Here is a 17,952-nt window from a genome sequence, read left to right as displayed (position 1 = left end):
AGTCTGTTGAATGCGTAGATGAATGGATTACAGGACACAAGCCTCAGCGTCCAGGATTCTCCATGTTGTTCATCCACATCAAAACTCATCGTGAGGGGAGGTGTTCCGTCCTGTTTGTGGCTGAAAACAGGAGTGGCGCATAGTAGGTCCTCAATAACAAATTATTGAGTGGGAGAGACCTCAAATCTCTTGAAAAAGCGTCAGGTGATCTCAGCGAGGTCGGAGGCAACCTTGGCGGTGCTTTGTTCCATTCCATTCCCTTACACCTCAGCAGCGCTGCTTTTCCCGCCTGCTTTTGACTCGAAAAATGACCCCTGGTGAAAGCAGGCAAGAGGCCCCCATCTTTTATCAATGACAGTGACTCTTTGCTTGTTAACTGCCTGCTCCATGCAACATTTCTGGAGTGAACTGAGGCTGTGAACTGAGGTTGTGGGTGTTTGACCTGGCAGTCAGGATGCCGGTTACGACATCCTCATCCTACCCCAAAGTTGCTGGGTTCAATACCCGACTCGGACTCTTGACTCCCACTTGCTGGCAAAGCACCCCTGGGAGACGGCTGTCCCCATCATCTGACTCCTGGCTGCACGTCTTGACTGCTGTAGGCATTTGGAGAGAGAGGAAGCAGATAGGATCTCTCTTTGTACACCTCTGGTCCTGTCATTCTCTCAAATAAAAGAGAAACAGCATCTACTCTCCTTGCTTCTGCTGATGAAGTCACTATGATAAGTCAATCAGCATTGAAGCGTTCCATTTTGCCAAAGGCTGGTTTGGTAGAAGGCATATCATCAAATTCTGGCTGATAAAATACAAAAAAAAAAAAAAAATCAGTTGGCAGCGGCTTTGAATGCCTATAAACCCCAGCAAAACTTACAAGCCCAAGAGTGGAAAAGCATTTTGAGGCACCCCTGCATCTCTCTCGCTCCTCTCTTTGGGAGTCACCATGTGAGGGTGTGGGGGTGCCCAGAGCTGGGGCATCACCTTGTGCCGGTGAAGGCAAACTTCCCCACAGAGAAGGCAGGAGTGGAGAAGTCTGTGTCGTCACTAGCATTGCTGAGAGCAGATCCATGGCACCGTCTCTCTCTGCTCTTCCTCTTAAGTTGACATGAAATGTTTCTTTGTTCTAAGTCACTGTTGGGCGAGACTTCTATTATCTGTAACCAAATGCACACTCTGTGCACACAACCCACTGCTGTGCTAATCAGAGGGCCAAGGGAACAGGATGGATAAAGTGAAATATCCACTCTCAGAGTCTGCAGGTTGGTGAGAGCATTGAGATGTAAACACACAGTTACACAAAGGAGTGATCTGGATCAGAACCGGAGCAGGTACAGAAACATGCTGGAACCTGGAGAGATGTGTACAGATCCAACTGGGGATTCACAGGGGAGCCTCCCCTCCAAGAAACACACAGCACACGCATTCTGCGTCGAGTCTTACGCTGGGATAAGCCATGGAAGAGGGAGGTGCAGTTCACTTGAGAGGGAGCCATGTATCCTGAAGTCCAGCAATGGCGAATGCGGTACTGGATGAAGGGGAAGGGGAAGGACAGGGGAGGGGAAGGGGAAGATGATGTTTGTTGAGGTGAGCTGCAACGTCTCTTTTCAGCCAAGAATATGCAATGGCCAGAGAGATGGCCCACAGTTGGCCTGTGGATGGGATGTCGTTTGCAGACCTCTGCTTTCCCAGTGCACATCAGCCCTGCTTCCACCTCTACCTGTGTGCCCTTGGGAGAGCCACTCACCGCCCTGCGCGGCCGTGCCCTTACTGAAAACTGCACAAGATACCCAGGATACATCTCTGTTGTGACGTGATGCTTGTGAGAGCCTTAGTGCAAAGCTTTGCAGGTGTCGGTTCAGCCGCTGTTTTCCTCTTGCTGCCGTTGCCACTGTCCTCTGTCCTATCAGGTGTCACTGGACAGGAAGCACAGCCCAGACGCCAGCAGTGCCAGAGGGGGAAAAGCATTCACCCAAGTCAGGAGGAGAGATTTTCTCCCTGGTTGTTTTTCTTCAGCTCTGAGACTGCTTCTAATTCCTAAAGGACTTGAGCCATTTAAGTGGATTTGATTGGCATTAATTATTAAAAACAATTATTTATTAATAAATAAGAATGCTAAGAATGCCTAGCACTTGTTCAGTGCTTTATAGTTTTCTTTTATTTTTAGCTTTATTCTTTTCAAAGGGTTTTAAAACTGGGGCACGCAGTGTACCAGGAGGCATCTGACGATACAGGGGAGGAATCTTTTAGGGTATCTGCTGTACTCAATTTGGGTTTAATGTTAGGTTTAATAAAGCTTGACTACATATGGAGCAGAATGCAGGACATGTGCGATGTGTTTTAAGATAGAGTCTAAGACTTCACAGGTGTTTCAAGCTAGAGATCCACCACTTTGGGCTGTGCCCCAGATGATTGGTTTTTGGGGGCTTGGCTATGTGGCTTTATTGTAGCACTCCCTGCAGAACACACAGGGAAGGGATTTTTATAAAATCTGCAGATGAATAAGCTCTGCAGAAAAGTTGGTGGGCTGCTTCAAAGCTGACTCAGAATTAAGCTGCAGAATAGGTTCTTAAAATTCAGCTTTCTAGGGGGTGGGCATTGTGGGTACAGCAGGTTAAGCTACCATTTGGGATGCTGGCAATTTTTTATTGGAGTACTGGCTGGAGTCCCAGCTGCTCTGCTTCCAATCCAGCTCCCCGCTGATGCATCTGAGAAAACAGCAGATGACGGCTCAAGTGCTTGGGCTCCTGCCATTCACATGGGAGACCTGCACGGAGCTTCAACCTGGCCCAGGCCCTGCCACTGTAGCCATTTGGGGAGGGAATCAGTAGATGGAAGACCCCTCCCTCCCACACTACCTCCCTTCCTCTCTCATTCTCTCTCATTCTGCCTTGCAAATAAATAAATGAATTATTTAAAAATAGGAAGCCTAGTTCTCAGCTCCTCCCACACGATGTGAGGCGTCGGCTCAGGGCAGGAACACAGAAGCTGAGCCAGGCACTGTGGTAAGCACCAGGCGGCCACCATGGTGACTCCTACCAGGGTCTAGAAAGGCACAGAATCTCTCACATTCAGCATCTGGTGAACCTGGACAAATGCCTGGCACTGAGCTGGTGACCTGGAGTCACTTCTTTTACTAACACTCTTTTCTCCAATCCCATAATGATCCAGTCCATTCACTTGCATTTCTGCCTCAGTTTCTCTGCTCAACAGCACAATTTCCCATGTGACTCTAAGCTCTGCCATGACCAATCCCTTGTTTAGAAAAGATTCTACTGCCACAGCCACATATTCAGTGACCCACGGTCTTTCTTCAGCTGCTACCCGGGTCTCCTGTGCACTGCACCGTGTGTGTGTGTGCCTGTGCATTCTCCCCACCTCATCCAGGGGAGTCTGAGCTCGGTGCAAATCCCAGCTCTACTTCTGAATCCTCTTGGATCCTGGGCCAGCTCTCATTTCTTTCACGATGGCCAGGACTAGTGCTCCATTTAAGCCTCATGCCCGCCAGTTAGCATTTATGTGAACTTTGGGATGTTTCTCATCTTGGCTTCTCCAGATATCAGCTGTACCACCTCTGAGATGGGGACGAGGGGGAGGTGTTTAGAGCAGCAGTTAAGACACCCCTTGCGATACCCACGTCCCATATGCCTGGGTTCGAGTCTCAGCTCCACTCCCTATTTCAGCTTCCTACTGACACACAACGAGAGAGGCAGCAATGGTGGCTCAGGTACTTGAGTGCCTGCTGCCTATGTGGAACACCTAATTGAGTTCCTGGTTCCCGGGCATTTTTTTTCTCTCTCTCTCCCTGTCTCCCTCCCTTCCTCTCAAATAGAATGAATAAATCATTTAAAAAATTAGCACCAGGATGCTTTTGCCAGTCTCCAACAGAGGATGGGAACAGCCCACATGAGCTGCCAACCGCAGGGTTTGACACATAGCAGGTGTGCAGGTTGCCTTGGTTTCCCCTCCAAGCCCACCCACGCTCTGTGAGTCAAGGTCCCTCCCAGGGTGTGTTCACTTGTGACAGATTTGACTCCTTGGAAGAGCTTGGGGGGTGGGGCTGGAGCTCCTGGCTGCCATGCACTTGGCTGGCTCTCTTGTATCCAAATAAAAGCCTGTGGTGAGGACCCTTGACCCGATTTCTGGCTGGCAGCACACGACCCATGATTTTCTGCCCCAGCCTTGGGAGCAGGTCTATTTATAGCAGTCATCATTAACTCGGTTCCCAGGCCAAGGAGCCTCACCTGTCCCCCCTCCCACCCCGTTCCCCGGCAGAAGTTGACTTCACAGGGTTTTCTGAGAGTTCTTTGTAATATTAGTTAACATGTACAGGAAAGCCCCAAGGTCATGTTCCACTCTTGGCACCCTTCACTTTAGATTTGAGAAATTCCCTAAAACTCTCATTAGCGGAGGCTGCCTCACACCTATGAAACTTTAACAATATCTGGCTCATCAGCCACTTTGCACACCTCCACGCGGCGGGGAGCGAGCCTCCGCCTTCCTGCTCAGCACATTGGTGCACACGGGAGCTGTCAAAATCTGACTTCCCATGGTATTTAAAATACCATGAAGGGGGCTTCTCATCTCAGCATTAACACTTACAGAGACGCCACAGCCAGGAGGGAGTGTGGGGTAGGGGGTGCAGGGGGGGCACTCTGGAAAATCTTTCTGTTTCTGATTCACTTTGGACTAGGATCTGATCATTGCGATTTTAGGGGATATTAGCCATAATGATAGAAATATAGCAGTTGCCACTTAGAGAGTAGCTACTACATAACAGACACCACGGAAGCTATTCTTTTATGCTGTCTCTATGTTCCTAAAAATACTAGAAAAATAAACCAATTTATATAGCAGGACGTTGATGCCATAAAAAGTTCAGTGTGAGCAGGCATTTTGTGCATTTGAGACATCCACGCCCCATATCAGAGTGCTTGGGTTCGAGTCCCAGCTCCTCTCCTGACTCCAGCTACTGCTTATGTGCATCCCGGGAGGCAGGGGGATGATGGCCCACGTACTTGGGTGCCTGCCACCCATGTGGGAGCCCCAGATTGAGTTCCCAGCTCCTGGCTTCAAACTGGCCCAGCTCTAGCTAATAGGGGCATTTGGGGAGTGAGCCAATGGATGGAAATCAGTTCATATTCTCTCCTTCTCTCCCTCTCTCTCCCCTCTCCCTCCCTCTTTCTCCCTTTCAGATAAGTAAAATAAATAATTTTAAAGGGGTAAGTGGTATTCTCACATCAACACGGCCAGTATGTGTCCTAGCTAGGATTCTCACCAATGTCTCTCCAAAATTGGTGCCCTTGCCAGAATGCATGCCGTCCCCCAAGTGAAATCCATGTTTCCAAGCTGTGCCTGCCGTCTTCTAAGACAGCTCTTAGACAGAGCTACTATGGAGACTGATGCCCCACCCTTCAGGATGGAAAAGCCAGTCCTGGTCTCGGTGACACTCACAGCCTGGGAGCCACACACCTGACCTCTGCGAGCCACACACCTGACCTCAGCACCACCTGGGACTGCGAATCGGACTCGCAGGCCCTGGCTCTCCTACGCACCCCGAATGGGAAGATCTGGAAGGAGACTGCGCACCACTCTCCTCGCTGAGTAGCTCCAGTGGTTCCTGCTGGTGCTGATGTTTGAGTGCTGCCGCCGGCTGTCTAAGCTGCTGTACGGAGGTGCTTTATAGACAGGCTGCTTGAGAACCCTGTGTGTGCCCTGCAAGAAACGGAGCCCTCCCCCCTTCCAAACTCACCCTACAGAAGAGGAAAGAGGGCAAGAAACTTCCCAGTCAGCAAGTGAGTGGATGAGTCCATCCCAAAAGGCATCGGGTGCTGAATGATGGAAAACAAAGATCAGTAGCTCACAGATCTGCCAATGTGCAATATGCGTAAGCATCAGTAAGCAAAGCAAAGCAGCAGAGGCCAATGCCAACGTGAAACCTACTATCTCGGATGGAGAACTGGTAGAACGGAGGCAGGGCAGTGATGGAAGCAGGAGGAAGCTGGCGTGGCTGGCAGGGGAAGGGACTTGGGAACACACCTCGGACACAGAAATGACCCAGAACAAAGAAGCTAATCCAGCTGTCCCAGGCAGGTTACTAACCAGCAGAGCTTGGCTCACTGCAGACAGAAGGGGCAAACCCAGAAGGGAGAGGACAAAGGAGGTGGCAATGACTGTGACCTTGTAGTGCAGAAAAAAAATAACAGGACACTTTCTTCCATGGTTTTCCTGGTCACCAGAGCTACTGTGGATCAGGCATTGTGCTATGTACTTGGGTTTCAAGAAAATCAGGCACAATGTTTCTGTCCGGACAAAAATTCTGAGTCAAACTCGCAGTCCAGTGGAGGACAGAAGTGTAAACAGATCGCGGTAACACTGTGGCAATCGCTGTGCTACAAATAGATGCAGAGGGCATGTGAACAAGCAAGGTCTGTGCTGACCCAGTAAAGGCAAATCAAGAAAAGCTTCCCGGAGGTGGTGATGCCCCAAATGTGGCTTGTTAGATTGCAGTTAAGCTGGAGAGGAAAACGAAAATGAGAAACATTCAAAATGCCCACAAGATGTTAGACATGAGTCTTTTATAAATTTCTAGCTTCATCTGAAATTGGCTCAGTTACGGGGATGAGATTAACACCAGGTATTTTGGGGACAGAGGGCAGGAAGGGAAATGCCCCCAGTAGGTCCATGTGTAAAGGAACTGGAAAAACGGTCAGTGAGCAATTACAATAATAACCTGAGTGGTGTGGATGACACGTTCTGTGGGGCTCAGACAAGAATAATGATGAGCAGAACTGGCCAGCAGATATGGAACTTGGGTAAGGGCCACTTTCCACATTGGTCAAACTGCGTATCAACCAGAAGACAGTGTGGTTTGTGAAAGGTGGGGTCAGGCTTCTCAGACTCGGGGTCCGAGCAGAGGCTGGGGTAGCAAGCAGGCATGCAGAACGGCATGTTCTGTTCCTCAGAGGCCCCTCAGTCATGATATCCCAAGGGGTCCAAGAGTTTGTCCGAGCCCAGAAGACCCTACAGAGGGTCACATGTTGATTCAATACATTCATCAGAACAATCCGTTCCAATTTGTGTAACACAGTCAGTGTACCTGCTTACTCCAATAGGACCTTTAAAGGAAGTGTCTTTCATTAATAATACTTGGTCTAAATTACATAAATGTGATGAATGAACTCTTGTCTTCCACATTGAACGAAGACAGAAGATCAGTATTCTGAGGGTTACCATTTTTTAAAATTTCAGTAAAGTGCTCAGTGTACTCGGAGCCAAACATAACATATGGATCAGGTCCTTAATGCAGACACCAGGAAGGTCTATGAACCCCTTCTAAAAACTGTTATTTTTAGTATGTGTGTATGTATACACATACACACATTTTTACGATACACATATTTTTCCTGGGGAATGAACCCATTGTTTTAAACATGTTTTCAAAGATGTACATCTCATACACCCCTGCACACATTCTCTCTCTCTCTCCCTCTCTCCCTCTCTCCCTCTCTCTCTCTCTCTCTCTCACACACACACACACACACAGCTGAGAGCCATAGATTTATGGAGATGGGCTTGAGTAAAGCATCTAGTGTTGGCAGCCTGACAATGCCTATACTTTGGTTTCTGTCCAAAATGAATGATTTCTCTAGAATCACATCTTAAAGGCACCTTACCTAAACCAGGGTTATTTTTTTGCTTCTTTTCAGTAAAGTCTGATGTGATGATGAGTGACGAAGAGGGTAAGGATCAGCATCTTTCTACATCCAAGTGATACAGAGATGGGTAATTTTGATAATTGCCCCACAGGGAAGAGGTTCAGGAGATACCAGTTTGGCAGGGTGGCCTAATGTGGCTCCTTCTGTGCAGGAAATAGAATTAAGTCGATATGAATTGAAATGCAAATGTTGGATTTGCATTGGATTGAATAGAAAGGACCCTTTATTGGCACTTAATACCCATGTACATGTTGGTGTTGGTGGCAAACAAATTTGGCACCTGCCCACTTGATGTTTGCAAAAATGGAGGCTTTCCCATTTTGCAAACAGCCCACAGATACATTAAATAACCCATTTCATGATGGACATCTGGACGCCTCAAACCTGCCAAAAGTGGACAGGCTTATGGGTGTCTTCCAACTTCATGATGGGGAGTGGCTGCTTTCAAAAGGAAAAGCCGTCACTCCGCATGCTATGGTGTGGCAGGCTGGGGTCTCATCTGTCCAAGACAGCACACACATTCATTTTGATTTCAGCTGTGTTCAAGCCCCTGGCTACATCTGTGATGGCTCACACCCCTGAGCAGAGGAAAGTACTTGTTAATTAAAGTGACCTTCGAGGAGGTGGCCTGACACCTGATCCTCCCACGGTGGCAACCTGAATGGAACCTCGACTCATTAGTGAGATGCGTTAGGACGTAGGAAGATCTGGAAGGGACCTTTAATTTATCATTCTGCATAAAAGAAGAAAAAACAAGAACAACAATCAAACCCACACTGTGCAATGGAAAGCAGGAGTAAATTAGGATGGAATTAGTTGGAGCATGCTTTCCCAGCTTCCTCACCAAGGAAACAAAGTCCTTGGGCAGGAGTGGTCAGGATCATTCAATCCAACTTCGCCCACTCTGCACTTCACTTCTAGTTGGTCGCCTTTTGTGTGTGCTGTACCTGTTCTGGGCAGTGTATTTGAACAGTGGTTTGCAGCAGGAGCTGGGAGAGTTTGAGTTTGCCACCTAGTGGCCGATCCTATTCCCATTTTGTTGATCCAAAATAGAGGTGAGTAGGCAGGTCATTTGTGAGTCATTTGCTACCAGAGCTCAAATACCAATGTCTGTTTCCAAAGCTCCATTCAAATAGAAAAGTTTTCCAAAAAATGGACAAATCTATAAGTAGCAATTGCTTCAGCTCGTCCTGTTTGATGAATGTTGCACAAACAAAAGCAAACCTCATGGTAGGAAAGGTTCTTTTCAGAGTATTTTCCCACAGTGTAAGGAAAGCGTAAGTGTGCAGGTGTATGCATGTGTGTATCTGTATGTCCCATCAAGTCACAGAGGCAAAACTGTGCAACTGCAAGTAAGTTTCAAACTTTTGTCCCAGATAAATAGGACATTTGAATTTTTATGCATCAAAAGTTGACCGTGGCCAGTGCCCTGGCTCAATAGGCTAATCCTCCGCCTGCGGCGCCAACACACCGGGTTCTAGTCCCAGTTGCCCCTCTTCCAGGCCAGCTCTCTGCTGTGGCCCGGGAGTGCAGTGGAGGATGGCCCAAGTGCTTGGGCCCTGCACCCCATGGGAGACCAGGAGAAGCACCTGGCTCCTGCCTTTGGATCAGTGCGGTGCGCCGGCCGCGGCAGCCATTGGAGGGTGAACCAACGGCAAAGGAAGACCTTTCTCTCTGTCTCTCTCTCTCTCACTGTCCACTCTGCCTCTCAAAAAAAAAAAAAAAAAGTTGACCACCAAGGTATACCCTATAGTAATCATGGCATTCAGATAAGAATGACTGTATGGGATATATATAGTGTGCCTGTAACTGTGCTACAGAATTTCCATATTGTTCACTTCAGTGTATATAATTCAGTCTTAGTAGGTCTATAACATGGTCAAGCCCAACTATCTCACCCAATAATGGAAAATCTTCCATACTGTGACTTCTCACCAGTATCCATGGTGAAGGATTTGATTTTTTTAGATTTAGATTTTTATGCATCCACAAACCAGGGCATTTATTTTATTTGCTTTTTAAAATGTGTTTATTGGAGTACTAGAGAGACAGCTAGGCAGAAGGAGCGTGTCCATCTGTTGGCTCACTGTGCAAATGCCTACAATGACTGGGGCTGGGCTAGGGCTGGAGCAGGGAGCTGGGAATGCAATCTAGGTCTTCCATGTAGGGGACAGGAACCCACTCACTGGTACCATGACTGCATGACAGGGAGCTGGAGCCAGGAATCAAACCCCAATGCCCTGATATGGGATACGGGCGTCTTCACAGGCTAAATGTTGGCCCCCACATGTACTTTTTTAAATTTATTTGACAGCAAGAGTTAGAGAGAGAGAGGCAGAGAGAAATGTCTTCCTTCCATTGGTTCACCCCCCAAATGGCTGCTACAGCTGGAGCTACGCCAATCCGAAACCAGGAGCCAGGTGCTTCCTCCTGGTCTCCCATGGGGTGCAGGGCCCAGGCACTTGGGCCATCCTCCACTGCCTTCCCAGACCACAGCAGAGAGCTGGCCTGGAAGAGGAGCAACTGGGACTAGAACCCGGTGCCCATATGGGATGCTGGCGCCGTAGGCGGAGGATTAACTAAGTGAGCCATGGTGCCGCCCCCATAAGTACTTATTTTTAAAAAGAAGTTCTTAGAAGAACTAAGTTAAACATACAGTACTAAACCCAGATTATTTCATTTTTATTAGATAATTCAGGACATATAAAAGCACCCTGACACAATGCTATAAAACTTTATTCATGCTTAGTCTCAGGTTCTAATTCACTTCCGTGCAGACCGGGAACAAGGCATAGGACAGAATCGGTGCTCAGACCGAATGCTGAGCTAATTGACAGCTTCCTTCCCAGACACGCTCCCGTTTCTGTTTGCACATCCTCTGTGACATGCTTTCCAAGGCAGCCCACTCCACTGCTACACTTGTCTGAGGACCGCAAACCTAAACATGCTTTTCTGTATCGATTGACTGTGTCTCTACTCCTGATGCACCTTCCAGTGTATGAGGATAACTGTCTCGTGACCAAGTGCTGACTCTCCTCTCCTGGTCTCATGGCTGGGTCTTCAATAGTCCACTTAGAATGGCTTTCAGGATGGCATGCAGAAGAGATCATCCCCCTGGCTGCCCCCTGAAAGTTCAGAATTCACAGGGTATGGCATAACCAAGTAGAGGAGGAAGCCACCTTTCTGGTTCTTTTCCTTAGGCTGTGCCCCATGTGGTGCTGGGCATGGTGGCAGCTGATAGTTACGCTGGCTTATTCTCTTGGGATAACATCATGATTATAACTCATGCCAAGCTCTCCCTCAACCCAAACATCAAGCAGTCTTCATGTGTGTTTTCCTAAGCACATCCCCTGATCCTCCACTTGGATGGTTTTCTTTGGGGGCTTGAATGTGACATCTTATGCATATTCTTATTCAATTTTATCTCAGACAAATATAATAATTAATATTAAATGGAGATGTCACGCAGCCCAGTGTTTTGCACACAATACATTTTTTACTCATGAAGCTCTTTGTTCAACCCAAACCTTCTCTGACACCCAGAAGGTTAGATGACAGTGGAATTTTCTAGAAGTGAGATGCAGGGTCTTGCCTGCTGGACTTCCCCAGGAGCCACTGGAAACCCCTACAGTCTGAGAAGCAAAGTTGCAAACATGCTTCCTTAGATGAATTCTGCTATTTTACCAATGAGAAAACAGACCAAGAGCACATGAGAGTTATCAAAAATGATGCAGGCCAGCGCCGCGGCTCACTAGGCTAATCCTCCACCTTGTGGCGCCGGCACACCAGGTTCTAGTCCCCGTCGGGGCGCCGGATTCTGTCCCGGTTGCCTCTCTTCCAGGCCAGCTCTCTGCTATGGCCCGGGAGTGCAGTGGAGGATGGCCCAAGTGCTTGGGCCCTGCACCCCATGGGAAACCAGGAGAAGTACCTGGCTCCTGCCATCGGATCAGCGCGGTGCGCCGGCCGCAGCGCGCTGGCCACGGCAGCCATTGGAGGGTGAACCAACGGCAAAGGAAGACCTTTCTCTCTGTCTCTCTCTCTCACTGTCTACTCTGCCTGTCAAAAAAAAAATGATGCAGCCAATGAGTGGCATGACTGGCTATATTTCATCTCATGGAAGCAGAAGCTGTAAGATCACCTTTCCTTGCTGACTCTTGGATGCCAGGACCTATCAGCTTTGGAGACTTATCTGTAAATATGGGGGCCAAAGCTGGACTCTGAAAGGTTCAGCCTTTAATCAAATCATGGAATTGATCCCCTGCAGGTCAAGTGGATTCCTATAAAATGTGCTCATGCATCATTAACCATCTATTTTTGTATATGTGCAACACTGGTGATTTACATGGGATTTGGTTAAAAAAAAAAAAAACTGCAGAGCAGAATGGCTTGGGTTGGAAGCTCAGTGCAGCAATGATGTTTCCTCAGGTATTTATTTCTTATTCATGGGCTTCCAACCCCAGAGGTTCTGCTCTTGACCATATGTCGACTGTTTCTCAATGGCCTTGCAGTCCTATAAATAAGACCATTAGCAGAATGAGCCAGGGAGGAGCTAACATTTAGCAAAGAATTATTAGATTCCAAACAGCTGACTTAAGAGTTTTATGTGAATTAACTCAAACAGCCCTCACAACCAACCTTTGGAGTAGTGGAGGAGGTAGGTAGTAGGACTAGTGGTACCTTAACCATTTCAAATGTGTTTTGGACATGTCGATACAGTTCAGATACCTGCACATGATACGTGATATAGAGATGTATGTGGATACACATATAAAGCAGCTTCTCCAAACTCGCACAGCTATAAGCAGCAGAGGATTGGGATTTTAAAGCAGAAATCCTAATTTCTGGATGTGAGTTTAGATTTGCAGCACTACTTCAACATTTTTTTGTTATTATCTTCATTTTATTTCAAAGGCAGAGAGACAGAGACAGCTAGGAGACCTTCCATCTGCTGGTCCACTCCCCCACATGCTGGCAACGGTCAGGGCTAGGACAGGTCAAGGCAGGAGCCTGGAACTGAATCCCGTTTGGATGGCAGGGACCCAACTCCTAGCGCCATCATCTGCTGCTTTCCAGTAAGAAGCCTGAATCAGAAGTGGGGCCAAAGCCGGTGCCGCGGCTCACTAGGCTAATCCTCCGCCATGTGGCGCAGGCACACCGGGTTCTAGTCCCGGTCAGGGCGCCGGATTCTGTCCCGGTTGCCCCTCTTCCAGGCCAGCTCTCTGCTGTGGCCCGGGAAGGCAGTGGAGGATGGCCCCAGTGCTTGGGCCCTGCACCCCATGGGAGACCAGGAGAAGCACCTGGCTCCTGGCTTCGGATCAGCACAGTGCGCCGGTCATGGAGGGTGAACCAATGGCAAAAGGAAGACCTTTCTCTCTGTCTCTCTCTCTCACTGTCCACTCTGCCTGTCAAAAAAAAAAAAAAAAAAAAGGAGTGGGGCCAGACCACAAACCCAGACACTGCAAGGTGGAATGCATGCATTCCAAGTGGCATCTTGCTCACAGAGACTTTGGTTCACCTTGCTAATCTGTTGTAGACAACTACGTCAGGTGCTTCACATGTACACACACACACACACACACGTTATCCATCAGGCACAACAGGCACAGTACCTAGGGATCATAGTAATTTTCAGAGTCTGTGGAAATGTTTTCTTTTAAAAACAGAAGGGGAGAATAAAGCTTAGGTTAAAGAAAATGAGCTAATATGTAAGTATATTTGTGTTCATATTTTAAAAACCCATGTTTTTTCATGGAGAGGATGACTATGAAAGCCTGAATACAGCCTTGTCTACACAGACAATGCTCCATGGTGCATAACACGAAGCCCAGGTTCAGAGAGGAGAATTCCCAAGTCCCAGTTTACCCAGAAAGCAGCAGACTCAACGTGGCTGCACACTGAGGTCTGTGAGCACCCAAGTCAGCAGCCTCTGGTGCAGGTGATTTCCTTGACACGGAACAAAGGTTCCATTTTGCAATCCCCTTTCAGAAGGCACTAATAAACACGCTCACTCCAGCTCAATTCCAGGTGCCACCTGGTCATGATATTTTGGGGTAGGGAAACAAGCATCCAAGGCTACAACTTTCCTTCTACAGTCTAGAAAAGCAAGAAGAAAAAGTATAAGCTAGAAGGATTGTAGTTAGCAAGAAGCTTGGAGCTGAGCAAGCAATAGCCATCTTCAGGGTCTTTGTTTTTCTCAAGGAAAAAAAAAATGTTCTCTGCCCACACTCCAGCCCAGCTGTCTACAATGATAAATGATGGGTCTTTCTTTAAATTTCCTTTCTGCTCAGCATGAGGACTGGCCAGAGTGGATATGCACTCGACACGGATAAATGGCTTTGGCAAGCCCACCAGATTGTCCACGTGGCTACAGATGGTCCAGCTCAAAGCTTTTGTTGTGCTAATGTTGGAACTTGCTGCTACCTGAAGCAGTTATCATCTCATAAACAATGATGCTGCCACTGCTCGTGGATAAATCGTGCTTTGTACCTACCGGGGCCACCATGGGTGTTGACAGTTGATGGCAAGAAGAGAAACCCCAGTCACTCAGGTGTAGTGGCAGCCAAGGAGAACAAATGGGATGAGAAAGTGACAATGGGGATTGTGCCTGGCTTCTGTTTCTGTGCTATATGGATGTCCAAATGTCTACCCTAGACTACTGCCAAGGAGAAGACAAGAATTTTCTACTTTAAGGGTCTAAAGAAAGACTTGCAGACAAATCGGCCCCGTAGAGTCTTCATTTTACATAGATTCATTAAAATTTCTTGGTAGAAATGAGGATAATTAATAGGTATGGGAGAGACTGAGAATCTTTGAGGACTTGCTTTGTTCAGAGCACTTTGTAACATTGTTACTGTTTAAGTATTGTTGTATATAGTAGTGATGTCAGACACTGAGCTGAGACCTCTACATAAGATACCTGATTACCATCCTTGCCAAAATACTTAGGAAGGAACTGAGAGGTGGTAGACTGGTAGACCAGCTCTCCAGGAGGAGGTAGGAGGAAGAGCCTTGCTTGATAGTGTTTGCTGGCTTCTTTGGTGTGATCATCCTGACCTGGGCCAATTTTAACCTGTCAACAATGGAACAACCTGCTCACAAAATTCCTGCACTTCAGCACATGATGGGCACTCAGGTCCTGAAAGATTATTTGTTCAAGTTCATTCAGCTGTGAAGGAACAGGACTGAGCTGTCCACCTCTCACATACGTGCCTCGTCACTGCTCTATGTCCCTATGCTGCCCGGCTCCTTCAATTCACACCACAGCTCTGATGCAGGCCTCATAGACACCTACGGCTTTCAGGAGCCCAAAGCAAATGTCAACATCCGGAATGAGTATTTTCACATCTTTGGTTCTGCTTGGGTGAAGAATCTAAGAAACAAAGGCGATAACTATCCCGAGGGAATCCGACTTGCTCGGTGGAACCTCCCACACTGATCACGGTGGGTCATCCGTTTGGGACATCAGCTCCCCAGATTGCATCACGGGGGTATTGGGAGTGGGACTCTGCCTGTATGTTTGGTTAGAAATCATTCCACGTTAGACAGCAGAAGTTATGCAGAATCCTCAAAGGCGGCTGGAAGGCAGAGTATCCCTACCCCCCACTATCTTCAGTAAAGGATTTCATCTTCTCTCTTCAAACTCCAGGAACCCCATCAGTGCACATGACCATCACTGGTGCCACAGGACTGGGACGCAGGAGACACCAACCCCCTGGTCCCAGGCGCAAGAACCTGCTACTGAGGAGAAGGCAGCCAGTCAGCCGACTTGAAAACTTGGTTCCCAGTGGTTCCCTGCGACTGAACAACTCCATTGTGTCAAAAGAATTATGCAGTATGTTACCTCTTGTATCTGGCTTCTTTCATTTGACATAGCATATATTAATGCTTCCTCCTTTTGTGAATAATACTCCATTATACGGAATGAGCTCCTGAGAGTTACTTGGCAAAACTGAATGAATGGGGCCCAGCATTGGGTGACTGGGTAAGCCACTGCCTGTGACACTGGCATCCATCTGGGCACTGGTTCTAGTCCCAGCTGCTCCACTTCCCATCCAGCTCCCTGCTAATGGCCTGGGAAAGCAGTGGAAGATGGCCCAAGTACTTGGGCCTGGCCCAGCCCTAGCCATTCAGCCATCTCTCTCTAATTCTTTCAAATAAATAAATAAATCTTTAAAACATTAAATGAATGAATTCAGAAAATCAGAAACTGAGTTACCATATTTACTAACATACATGTACAAGAAAAATGTTCCCATTTTATAAGAACTTGGGTAGGAGGGAGGGGAGAGAAAAGGAGAGCAGATTCCATTCTGTCATCCGTGCGTTCATTTTCAATTGTATTTTTAATGAAAACCTTTGTTTCTGCTACTACAATCACGTTTATCCTGAAACAATACAAATCCCCTTCATTGCTTTCTATCAGTCTCAGAAACCACTCGGAAGCTGGACATCTCAGATGAAGGCTAGTTCAGAGACTTCACCAACTGCATCAAAAATGCCTGCAAAAGGGAAATTTAGCCTCAGAACCCTCTCGCTCTGTGCCCTCCCTTTTTCCCCTCTAGGAAAGGTCAAAAGTGGGGTTTCATTTTGTTGGCCTACTTCTGCCTCGCCTTTCCCAGCCACCATAAAATAGGATGCATTTTTCTAACCAGGGTAAAAATCTTCAATTGAAACGTGGTCCTCGCCCATGCCCCGTGCACTACATGAACCTCAGCTACAGAGCGAGCCTGGAGTGGGAGAAGGGGCAGGTTGTCAGAGCGAGGCCCCGCCCAGCAGATGGCTGCAGGGGATCTGCAGGGACTATCAGTGGGCAGCAGACCGCATGGCTGGCTGGTGAGTTATTGCCGTGGTCACCAGCCCTCCTTTTCTGTAGCATCCTGCATGTGTAGGTGATAAATCTTCGGGACCCAAGGGAACGCAGTCGGGCTTCTCTCCCCGGGCCCATTACTCTTCCCCTACATCATTTACAAAAGTGCAGGTCTGGACATCTACAATTTTTTTTTGTTTTATTATTACTTTTCAGTCATGGATGTTCTCCTGTGTTCCATGCCACGTGTCCTGCTGCATGCTTGGTTTTCACAGTGGAGTGGGTTTGCAAAGCCTTTCCTGGTAGAAGAGGAGCAAACTGAAATTTTAAGCAAGAGACAAGAGAAACTGGACAGATACGTATGTTTGTTCTCTCTACAAAAGGCAAGGCAGACGTCCAGAGAAATCTTAGGAAGCTCTTGCTTGCCAAGGAGGTAGAAGGGAAAGGAAGTGGTGTCTACTGATTACACGCTGTGTGAAGGCTGGGTTCAAACACAAACTCCTCCACTTAGAGTTGGGTGCCTTGAACAAATAACCTGGTAAAAGCAGCCTAATATTCATCCCTAAGCATATGGTTATTTAGATGCAGTTCATGCAATATACAGTATTTTAAAATGTACAATTAAGTGGCATTTAATACGTTCAGAATGTTATGTAACCATGAACTCTATCTAGTTCCAAAACATCTTCATCAACAAGGAAATCCCATACCCATTACTCATTTTCCATTTTTCCCTGCCCCAGCACCTGCCAACCACTAATCCACTTTGCATCTCCACTGATTTGACTATTTTATAAGATAGAATTATGCAATATGTTACCTTTTGCATATGGCTTCTCTCACTTGCCATAATGCTTTTGAGATTCACCCACACTGTAGCATATATTAATCCTACCTTCCTTTTTATCAATCAGTCATGTTCCATGACATGGATATGCCACATTTTGTTTATCTATCGATGAATATTTGGGTTTCCATCTTTAAACTTCTGTGACTAGTGCTGCTATGAATATGCATGGTAAGTATTTTAATACTTCTTTTCAATTCTTTTGGGTATTTACAGTCAATATTTATTATTCCCAGTGACCTTGTTTGATAAAGTCACAGCAAACACTGAATTAGCAAACACTGAACCCTGGTTCCCAGGAGAAATTGGAGCCTTCAAAAAGTTCATGGGGAGTGTACAATATGAAAAACTACATGGCCTTCAAAAACTGTTGCAGCAAAATAAAGTTGTCCTTCAATCCCACTTGCCCACAGTTTCTGAAATAACCTTGCACAGATATACCTACCTCACACAGATTATAATCTTAAATCTGAAAAAGCTCATCCCAGTAGACTCTATTTTGTTTATTTTGCGAAAGGAAAAACAAGGTTCAGGAGTGTCTGAGTGACTTGCCAGAGGCCACCTCACCAAGAGTGCCAGGGCTGGGG

The sequence above is a fragment of the Oryctolagus cuniculus genome, chromosome 19 (assembly GCF_964237555.1).
Source record: "Oryctolagus cuniculus chromosome 19, mOryCun1.1, whole genome shotgun sequence".
Classification (NCBI taxonomy): Eukaryota; Metazoa; Chordata; class Mammalia; order Lagomorpha; family Leporidae; genus Oryctolagus; species Oryctolagus cuniculus.
The sequence above is the reverse complement of the archived record's forward strand: the minus strand, read 5'-3'. Positions refer to the sequence as shown.